Here is a 12,357-nt window from a genome sequence, read left to right as displayed (position 1 = left end):
AACAAACACAATGTAACTAGTTTCTCCCGCAAATATAATGATAAATCAAGGGTTCATTATCTTTCAGTCAATATGTTTACTACACAGGCAAATTTAGCTCACGTGAATTTAACATCAATCGCAAATGAAATTGATGTTAATAATTTCACACGAGATTCACCTCAAACGATTCATATGAATCCAAATTCACCTGCAATTGATGTGAGTGAATTTTGCCTTTGTACTTCCATATCCAGGACGATTTGCCATTAGTACTTTTCCAACAAACCACGAAAACCACTATATCACATGAAAATTGAATTGCTGTTTAGTGGGACGAAATTCTTACATGAAACAGGAATTATTTAATTTTCGGTATAATTTATGTCTAAAATTATATTTCTTCTTCAGTTTGAGTCTTACAGTTCGTGAATATTGAGTAACTTTGAGGTTTTAATTCAATCAAATTCAAGAAAAGTGAATAAAATATGTTAACACATATACATATGCATAAAAACTTCTTCAATTTCAATCTGAATCATAAGTGCCTCCTGAATAACGTTATGTAACTATATAATACAAGGAAGATATCTTTTACAAAGTATTATTTAAAGTAGTGGATAGTTTACACGGTATATGTGCATCAGTTTTCAAATATGAAAGATCATACTCCGTTATTAGGTCTTTCCACCTTTCTGTGGAAAGACCTTTTGATTTTGTTCTGATTATTATTATTATTATTAGGTCTTTCCACCTTTCCGTGGAAAGACCTATAGGTTTTGTTCTGATTATTAGGTCTTTCCACCTTTCCGTGGAAAGACCTATAGGGTTTGTTCTGATTATTATTAGGTCTTTCCACTTTTCCGTGGAAAGACCTATTGTATTTGTTCTGATTATTATTATTTTTTTTTTTTTTTTTCTTCCGCCTAAATTTTTTTCTTGTGTAGTATTGATGTTTCAAAAGATGTCGCTTAGATATTTGGAATATGATGTCGTATAGTTTATACGCTTTTAAAATTTACAACTGCGTAACAAAATACTTTACGTTGTAAGAGTTATCTTCCCAAACACTGTTTTTCTTGTGGCCACTACTCCTTCGCAACCGTAAGAGATTACGACAAATTTATTTTACCAAACTGCTCGTTACTTCTTCAGGATTAGGCAATTCATTTGGACCGAAGATATCTGGAGACTCCATATGAGAGTTATTTCCCCTTATGCATTTGATATAAGTGATATGCGTTTCTAACTGGTAAACCATAAGTGATAGAGACCTAGGGTCTCTTGATTTGAGATCCTTGGTCCAAAAAAATGAAAATAAGGTCAAGGTCAAAGGTCAAGGTCATATTCTAAAATTTGATTTTGGCTTATTTTCACTTATTTTCAAATACTGTATGACATATTGACAAATATTTTTTCCTAAATTGTTAGTTGCAACATGTCCTTACTTGTATATTTTGGTTGAAAGGGTGCGCATACAATAACTTGGAGTTTTTGTCCATCTTACATTTAGAATTACGCGTAAATTGGTATTACTCATTAACCAAACATATTAAAGACCTAGGGTCTTATGATTTAAGGTCTTTGATTTGTGACCTTGAAATTTAGGTCAAGGTCATAGGTTAAAAGGACGTTTTAGATTTTGACCTTTGCTTTAAATTCATATAAATACATCATAAAGCCATAGGAACTAACATTTTAAACTGATTTTTCATATTTCAATATCAAAATAGACCTTTACTTGTGGAAAGACCTTCAATTGTTCTCTGAACAATTGGTTTTTAATTATTATTTTTTTTCTTCCGCCTAATTTTTTTCTTGCGTAGTATTGATGTTTCAAAAGATGTCGCTTAGATATTTGGAATATGATATCGTATAGTTTATACGCTTTAAAAATTTACAACCGCGTAACAAAATACTTTACGTTGTAAGAGTTATCTCCCCAAATACTGTTTTTCTTGTGGCCACTACTCCTTGGCAACCGTTAAAGATTACGACAAATTTATTTTACCAAATTGCTCGTTACATCTTCAGGATTAGGATATTCATTTGGACCGAAGCTTTACGGAGACTCCATATGAGAGTTATTCCCCCTTTTCCATTTAATTAAGTAATATGCATTTCTAAATGGTAAACCATAAGTGATAGAGACATACGGTCTTTAGATTTGAAGTCCTTGGTCCAAAAAAATAAAAAGTAGGTCAAGGTCAAAGGTCAAGGTCATATTCTAAATTTTGATTTTGGCTTATTTTCACTTATTTTCAAATACCGTATGACATTTCGACAAATATTTTTTCATAAATTGTTAGTTGCGACATGTCCATTACTTGTATATTTTGGTTAAAGGGTGCGCAGCCCATAAATTGGAGTTTTTGTCCATCTTATATTTAGAATTACGTGTAAAGTGATATTACTCATTAACCAAACATATTAAAGACCTAGGGTCTTCTGATTTAAGGTCCTTGCTTTGTGACCTTGAAATTGAGGTCAAGGTCATAGGTTAAAACGACGTTCTACATTTTGACCTTTGCGTTAAATTCATATAAATACATCATAAAGCCATAAGAACTAACATTTTAAACTGATTTTTCATATTTCAATATCAAAATAGATCTTTACTAGTGGAAAGACCTACAATTGTTCTCTGAACAATTGGTTTTTAATTATTATTAGGTCTTTCCACCCTTCCGTGGAAAGACCTATAGGTTTTGTTCTGATTATTATTATTTTTTTTTTTCTTCCGCCTAATTTTTTTCTTGCGTAGTATTGATGTTTTCAAAGATGTCGCTTAGATATTTGGAATATGATATCGTATAGTTTATACGCTTTAAAAATTCACAACCGCGTCATAAAATACTTTACGTTGTAAGAGTTATCTCCCCAAACACTGTTTTCCTTGTGGCCACTACTCCTTCGCAACCGTAAAAGATAACGACAAATTTATTTTACCAAATTGCTCGTTACCTCTTCAGGATAAGACAATTCATTTGGACCGAAGCTATTTGGAGACTCCATATGAGAGTTATTCCCCCATTTTCATTTAATTAAGTGATATGCATTTCTAAATGGTAAACCATAAGTGATAGAGACATAGGGTCTTTAGATTTGAGGTCCTTGGTCCAAAAAAAAAAATGAGGTCAAGGTCAAAGGTCAAGGTCATATTCTTAATTTTGATTTTGGCTTATTTTCATTTATTTTCAAATACCTTATGACATATCGACAAATAATTTTTCATAAACTGTTAGTTGCGACATGTCCTTACTTGTATATTTTATTTGAAAGTGTGCGAAGACAATAAATGGGAGTTTTTGCCCATCTTACATTTAGAATTATGTGTACAGTGATATTACTCATAAACCAAACATATTAAAGACCTAGGGTCTTTTGATTTAAGGTCCTTTGTTTATGACCTTGAAATTGAGGTCAAGGTCATAGGTTAATATGACGTTCTAGATTTTGACCTTTGCTTTAAATTCATATAAATACACCATAAAGCCATAGGAACTAACATTTTAAACTGATTTTTCATATATCAATATCAAAATAGATCTTTACTAGTGGAAAGACCTTCAATTGTTCTCTGAACAATTGGTTTTTAATTATTTTTTTTTTTTCTTCCGCCTAATTCTTTTCTTGCGTAATATTGATGTTTCAAAAGATGTCGCTTAGATATTTGGAATATGATATCATATAGTTTATACGCTTTAAATACTGACAATGGCGTAACAAAATACTAAACGTTGTAAGAGTTATCTCCCCAAACACTGTTTTTCTTGTGGCCACTACTCCTTCGCAACCGTAAAAGATTACGACAAAATTATTTTACCAAATTGCTCGTTACATCTTCAGGATTAGGATTTTAATTTTGACCGAAGCTATCCAGAGACTCCATATGAGAGTTATTCCCCCTTATGTATTTGATATAGGTGATATGCGTTTCTAACTGGTAAACCATAAGTGATAGAGACCTAGCGTCTCTTGATTTGAGATCCTTAGTCCAAAAAAATGAAAATCAGGTCAAGGTCAAAGGTCAAGGTCATATTCTAAAATTTGATTTTGACTTACTTTGACTTATTTTTAAATACCGTATGACATATCGACAAATATTTTTTCCAAAATTGTTAGTTGGGACATGTCCTTACTTGTATATTTTGGTTGAAAGGGTTCGCACACAAGAAATGGGAGTTTTTGTCCATCTTACATTTAGAATTACGCGTAAAGTGGTATTACTCATTAACCAAACATATTAAAGACCTAGGGTCTTTTGATTTAAGGTCCTTGGTTTGTGACCTTGAAATTGAGGTCAAGGTCACAGGTTTATACAACGTTCTAGATTTTGACCTTTGCTTTAAATTCATATAAATACATCATAAAGCCATAGAAACTAACATTTGAAACTGATTTTTCATATTTCAATATCAAAATAGATCTTTACTTGTGGAAAGACCTACAATTGTTCTCTGAACAATTGGTTTTTAATTATTTATTTTTTTCTTCGGCCTAATTTTTTTCTTGCGTAATTTTGTTGTTTCAAGAGATGTCGCTTAGATATTTGGAATATGATATCGTATAGTTTATACGCTTTTAAACTGACAACCGTGTAACTTAATACTTTAAGTTGTAAGAGTTATCTCCCCAAACACGGTTTTTCTTGTGGCCACTACTCCTTCGCAACCGTAAAAGATTACGACAAATTTATTTTACCAAATTGCTCGTTACATCTTCAGGATTAGGAGTTTAGTTTTGACCGAAGCTATCCGGAGACTCCATATAAGAGTTATTCCCCCTTATGTATTTGATATAAGTGATTTGCATTTCTGACTAGTAAACCATAAGTGGTAGAGACCTAGGGTCTTTTGATTTGAGCTCCTTGCTTTATTTTGGCTTATTTTTACAAATTTTCAAAACCTTATAACATATCAACATCTTATTTTCACTAAATTGTTAGTTGCAACATGCCGTTACTTATAAATTTTGGTTGAAAGGGTGCGTCAACAATAAATAGGAGTTTTCGCCCATCTTATGTTTAGAATTATGCGTAAAGTGACATAACTCATTAACCATACATAATAAAGATCTAGGGTGTTTTGATTTGAGATCCTTGGTTTATGACCTTGAGATTGAGGTCAAGGTCATAGGTAATTTGCACGTTCTAGATTTTGACCTTTGCTTTAAATTCATATTTATACATTATAAAGTCATAGGAACTGACATTTTAGATTGATTTATAATATTTTGATAATAAAATAGATCTTTACTTGTGGAAAGACCTTCAATTGTTCTTTGAACAATTGGTTTTTAATTTGTTATGTTTATTTTTGTTGTTTTCACAATACAAGTTAGTGGTAGTGTTAGACTGCCCCTCGTTTTCAACGAATTTAAAGCTCCACTTGTTGACCTTGATGTTTCTGCTTTAAATGCACAACTGAAGGATTACATTGATGATAATATTGCTTCTACTGCTACTGCGAAAATTGATGATGTCGTTAACAAAAAGCTACTCGAACTTAAAAACGGTATGTTCAACGAATATTCGTTGAAGTTGGAAAAATCACATACCAGATATGATCGAAAACTAGCAGAGATGCATTCGCAATATATCATTTAGATATATTTTTAGGTTACTGGACAATTTTATTCATTTAAAAATTAAGCCTAGTATAGATTAAGGGTGTCAGTTGAGTAAAGTAAATAATGCAGTGATTTTTTTTTTAATAAAAAATACATACGCATGTAAAATAGTATATGGAGCAACTTAATCGATTTAAAAATGACACCTTTATTTTGTAAAACCATTAACTTATTAAAATCATTATAATTAAACTTCCATAGCAATCCTTGATAATCTTTTAAAAACGGAAATGTGTTCCAAAGTGGCAGTATAAATTTAAGAAGAAAAAAACATTTTGTCAAAATTAAAGACATGACATAAAAGAAGCACTTATTAAGATTTAAATACATCAGTACTTGTGTGTTTTACAAGTAAAAAGAAAACCATACTTTTCTTAAACTCGTGTATTACTTATCTATTGAATTCAAAAGGCCTTGCGATTAAGTTGTACAGGATGTTGCAATTTAATATGACTATTCAGGTGGAAACCCGGTTGAAATAGAACAAAAGAATCGAAGCTCTTTGTTAGAGAAGGCGATAACTGCTTACTGTAATGTTTACTATAGTAACAAAAAAATTAAAAGTTAATAGAAACGAATAAAATGACAATTTTCTTCTCAACTACGAAGTGTTCTATTTTAAAAACGCCATTTGCATAAGGTTTCAATATATCTATTACATAGTTAAGTAGAACAATTTGATATCAAGTCGACGACATGGGTATCTATCAAGTTTGATGTAAAAAATGCAGAAACTCCGATTTTTTTGAAATAATACAACGGACGGAGAACATATCAATCAATAAGTTCAGTAATTTTCGTGTCTGCCCTTCTATTATGTGACTCAAGAAAAAATTCTAAAAAAGGGGTAACAATTCTATCGAAAAGAGAAAATCGAGTGCACCTTTTTATGTAAGAGCGTGTTTGAGTTTAATATGTTGTCTTAAAAACGTACAAAGCAAGAATATGTGATACATCATCTCGCTTCAGATTCTATTATATATCAAAGCTACAGGTTGACTCACTTTATAACCTAAACAATCTCGGTACTAAAAGATGAAATATATGCGTCAAGTGAAATACCTATCTAATGAATCATAAAAACAGAGGTGTGTTCGAATAGCTATTTTTTTTTACTAAAAGTACTTGACGACAGTCTTTCAAGTTGGATGATGAAAATGCATATCTTGGAAAATTAATATCTTGTTGTATGTGATAACTAAGGTTGTCTGCCCTTCCACGAAATATTTAATTAGATTTTTTTTAAATATTGATGAATTTTCAAAAATTTCACCTGACAACCGATTAGACAATAATTTTAAGTTGAATCAATGCAGACAAGATCATTATCTGATGCTCATTAGCTAGTAGATACATTTGTCTTTTAAAATACAACTGACATATAAGGATCGTAATGGTGCTATGCGGATAAATTTATTGGTTTTCAAGAGCAAAATTGGCAGCGCGTCATCCCTACAACGGCTTCCATTTCTATGATTGTGAAAATTTACTAGCGTAATGGGGAGATAATTTTGACTAAGTAGAATCCTGACTGTATTATTTAGAATGTAATACTCTCTGACTAGGTGTGATCTGTTTAATGAGTTTTAGTCAAGAACAGGTTAAGACTGTTTCAGACTGGTCGAGTAATACCTCAGACTGTTTTCAATGTCAGAGATAAGGGTCAAGTACAAATCAGTACAGTCGAGTACGGTTAAGACTAAGGTCGAGTAATGTCAAGTAAAATTCAGACCAATTCAGACTGGTCGAGTGAAAATTAGTACAGTCGAGTACGGATATAAGCATTTCAGACTTTTACTGGTTTGTAGTGTTTGCAGTAAAGGAACATGTCTGCTAACAAGGAGACTAATTAGTGCCCATAGAAATACCTACATCTTGTCGATAAAATTATTTGCCGAAACGTACATATTTCTCTATTCATATTTTGTTTTGCCATTTTTCTCTTTTCTGTAAACCCAATTCAGACTTTTATTCTACAAAAATGTTTTTTTATTAAGAAATGACAGAAGCACTTGTCACAGAATTTTTTACCCTATATATCTGTTATATCAAGGTATATAGGGAATGTTTTTACTAAGACAAGTGCCTGTAAGAAATGGGGTGAATTCCATCCCTTGCTACAATTTTAAATTTTTCGGCAAAGGAAAACAAAACTTATCCGTCCCAAAATAAAGTCTGCAGTTAAAAAAAACATCTTATTATCAGAAATCATTATTAATACAATATTGCCGTCACCTAGCCTCATATGAACGTATTGTAAATAGCTATACAAATATAAAATCGATCAAATATTTCTCTTTCTGATATTTGAAAAAAAAAATCTCTAGATATAGGAAGCTATAACTATTTAATACTAGAGATATCTGTTGACATCAAAATACATGTATCGCTATCCAATTCTCTGAAAATAGGCAGACTAGATTGTTAATATGTTAACACATAATGTAAAGAACATGAAAGTGTGGCTGGGTTCCTTCGTGTTGTCTGTTTTTTTACTCTTAGCCCATTTTCTCTATTCTTTATATTTTAAGCCTATTATTCTCTATTTTAGTTCCAAATTATTCTCTCTTCGTATCTCTCTGTTCTCCCCCCCCCTTTTTATTCTCTTTTCTGTAAACCCCTTTCAGACTCTCGTGTATAATAATCAAGAGATCCTAAAACACCAATATCCTTTGACTTGTAGTACATAAAACCAAAGAGAATGATACTAACTGAAACTGTCTAAATATGCTATTTTTATGGATCATTGAAGGACAGGGTCATGTTAACATGTAAACGGTTTTTTTAGTTTAATATGTCTTTACACTTGTAAGTTAAGAGGCTACAAGTGATCTTCGAAAACGATATAGAAAAAACTACTGAACAATGTCAAACTCCTTAATTGTATCAAGATGTGAAAGTACAAACAATTATACTTGTGGTTATAGTTTACGGAATACTAAACGCTTGTTTATCTTGTAAATTTATATATTATATATTATATTATATAATTCTTGTAAAGTATTTGTTTCCGTTGTGTGTATCTCTTTAAAAAAAAAAAGGGAAAATGGTGGACTCTTATTGTTTTGAATTATTATATGTGTCGTTGGGTTGCTGTCGTAGTATACCTTTTAAATCTTTTTTCATAAAAAAAGGATTGATTGGGTATAGAAATATTCACATCTCTGGACAGCTCCCGTCCGACAGTTACGTGTATATCTTTGCTAAAATTGGGTGCGGCCGTTTAGCTGCTCGGATGTATAAATTTGCAGCCTCGTTTAGTCGAAATAGAAATGTCGTATATCCAATGCATAGAGTAAGGAGAGTTTCGCGCTATCTATACGTTAAAATACCATCTAAATAAATGGTTGAAGGGATATACGAACTTCGAATAAAATCTCTAACCAACAACAAAATTCGCATGGCTGATTTTAACACATTTAATGCGCCTTTTGCAGTTGTAGATGGAAAAAAACCTTTGATTAACAAAACAGATCAGTAAGACATTAACTTGAGAAGAAACGAAACGGCCGAAAAAAGTTAAATGTTACTATAAGTTGTTGCCATTTTTTTCGTGTGTTTTGCTTTCAAGTATGACATATTAACCATCATATATAAGTATATGAAATTGACACAGTAATTTTTCAACCTAAACGAGCCTGACTGCCGTGGTTTTACGCTTCAATATTTGAGTTACTGCATATATGCATAATGGAGATTGTTTTCTGTTCTACTGCCCTCTACATAGTTTGGCTGCATACAATGTAACAACCGATGTAAACTACTTTATTATTATTATTGATAATTCAAACAAATGAATTCAAAGAGAAAGATGCGGAAAGAAATTCTAAATTTTTTTTTTAGAAATAAAATATAAAACAAAAATAAAATACCAAAATTGGAAACTGTTTGAGACAATTGGCAGTTGAGAACTAATAATTATGCATTGCTATATGAAACTGATGAATTGATTGCTCCCGTGCTCCAGTGGCAAATATATCACGCATATTTACGACGAGGCGAAAGTGGATCTGAAGTTAATGATTGATACATTATCAAGATATAAAGAGTTTGCTAGCGGTAAAACGTATGCCGTACTAGATAAATTAGATAAAGTTGAATAATGATCAAAATCTTGAGTCAAGCTAATAGCCCCCTCCCCCCCCCCCCCCTTTCTCCCAATTTTGGATTATGGAATTTCGGTTGCTGTTTTTTCCCTATCCTGTTATGGACCCACTAACTTAAGAGGGCGTGTCTAATTATTCAAGACCTTCGTCAAGACCTACATCATTTTTTTTTTTTTTGGTAAATTATATTTGTTTCCTCGTACATAAGTAAACACAAACATAGAATATTTTCTACTTTTCAGTGTATATATTACAATGTTTTCCTATTTCAATATTTTTTTATTACTGTGTCATCTTTTATTTTACATTGTTTACCGGTTAAAGGTCGTATTCATTTAAAGAGCTACTGTATATATTAGCACTTCAACGCAAAGCTAGATGCATGATAAATGTTAGTTTACGCCGTATTTTATTTTTCTCAAGAAACCAATTTCATATATATAATTATATTGAAACGAAAGAGAAAAACCAAAAATTTGAAAGGTTGAAAATATATTAAACAGAAAAGAAGGGCGAAAGATATCAGAGGGACAGTCAGAATGTGTATATTGGAGCAACATCTGAATGTGTACATTGGAGCAACATAAATACTCATCAAAATTTGTTCGTATCCCTGTTATTTAACAGCATCTATTGGATAATTTCTACTCTTGTGTCTAAAGGTTTTTTCAGACATTCGGAATCCTCTAGTTTTATACGTGTAGTGTCTATTTAAATTTTGCCCGCCGACCCCTTATTTTCTTATATAAGTTTATTACAGATAATTAAAAAAAAACGAAAAATTAAATCCTTGTTATTTTTCAAGGTTTTTGTAACACACAAAACGTTTTAAAATGTTAAATGCAGGAAAAATCTAGAGAGAATTATTTTCCCACCAATTTTCAACTGATTATATCTATGAAAAAGGGGGATCTTAGTGGCCGAATGTTCTAATGAGTCAAACAACTAACCTTTTAACACTGAGGTTGTGAAATTAAAATTTCGCACGGTACAGGTGCACTAGGCTCCAAACTTAATTAACTATAAATGTCAACATCCCTACTGAAGGTCAATGGTTGTTTCCAGTCACTAATGCTTCCTTCGCCAATACAAACTGGCAGTCAGGAAATAGCTTTTAAAAATGGCGCTTAACACCAATCAATCAAAAACAATGATACGACAAGTCATTTGTTTCTAGCTCTTAAGATCCTCTGTTATTAGGCTATCAAAACGCTATCTTTTTTTAATTAGATCTTGTTATTTTGTAGCAGAGAAGCGATCACTCTTATAGCGCTATTAATCTGAATTATGGTACTAAAAAGTGCAATGTACTATACAACGTCTAAAAAAAATTAAAGACAATCAATAAAGCCGTGTATCGTAAAAGTCTATAGTATTCAAGTTATTTAGAAAGATTCATGGCTGAGGCATTCATTTTATTGTCATCTAACGAATTATTTTCATTTATCATGAATTAAATACTACTTCAATTTGTTGAAAAGCATTTTAAACTTAATGTTGTAGTTTATCTTTTTGATTTAAAGACGATTAATGCTCAATTTGGATTCCAAGTCTTGAAGATACTTGGTAGGACAATTTATATCAAAATAAGATGTGGGCTAATAGCTGACGAGGAAACTTTCCACAGGTCAGAGAACAAATGATGTAGAATTTACTGACTATAGGTCATCGTACACAGACAATTTTTCTCATGTTAATTTCACATGAACTTTAATTAAAATTTACATGAAATTCACCTAAAACGAGCTAAAACGTAAAATGTTCATGTGATGTCACGTACAAAGTTGTATTTTTCAGGCGCCGATCCAGGGGGGGGGGGGGGGGGGTATGGTCGTGGGGTTTGACGATCAATGCATTTGTAGTTGGAACCCCCCCCTTTTTTGTTTGTCCTGGGTTAGGAAACCCCCTTTTAAAATGGCTGGAGCCGCCCCTGATTTTTCGTGATTTTAATTAAATGTGAAAATTAAGATGTTATCTGAATAACTTTTTTAAAAATATTCACGTATAAGCTCGTAAATTTGTGTTGAAACCACAAAACTTCCACGCAACATTCACGTGATATTCACGAGAACTTCACTAGAGTGAAATTTCTTTGTGTATGGTCTTCAACAATAAATAAAACCCACACTGCTTATGTAAAACATATCAAACATAGAGCTTAAGACTTAATTTGAAACAAAAATAATAAATGGCAAACAAAATGATATATAACAACAAACAATAAACCACTGAATTACAAGCTCCTCACTAGGGAGAGACATCTGCAAATGTGCTCCCTGACTTTGGAAAGTGATGTACGTAATAGGAAAATTTAAAGATGTACTACTAAGGTAGAATTAAATAAATGAAAAAATTGAAATTGATACTATGAGTAAGAAGAGCATTCGTTTATGAACAAAATGAGGTAAAAATATTAATAGGTTATGAAGCTCCGTTTTGAGATATTTAAGTTTTAAAAAATGGCGGGGAAAACTGACTCGGTCTTTTAAATAAAAAAAAAAGAGACCAAATGACACATAAATTAACAACTATAGGTCACCGTACATCCTTCAACAATGAGCAAAGCCCACACAGCAAAATACCCTGTAGCTAAGGAAAAAACCAAAGAGTCCGAACATCTAACACAAATTCAAAGTCCTCA

Source organism: Mytilus galloprovincialis, chromosome 3, assembly GCF_965363235.1.
Source record: "Mytilus galloprovincialis chromosome 3, xbMytGall1.hap1.1, whole genome shotgun sequence".
NCBI lineage: Eukaryota > Metazoa > Mollusca > Bivalvia > Mytilida > Mytilidae > Mytilus > Mytilus galloprovincialis.
Note: the sequence above shows the minus strand (reverse complement) of the source record.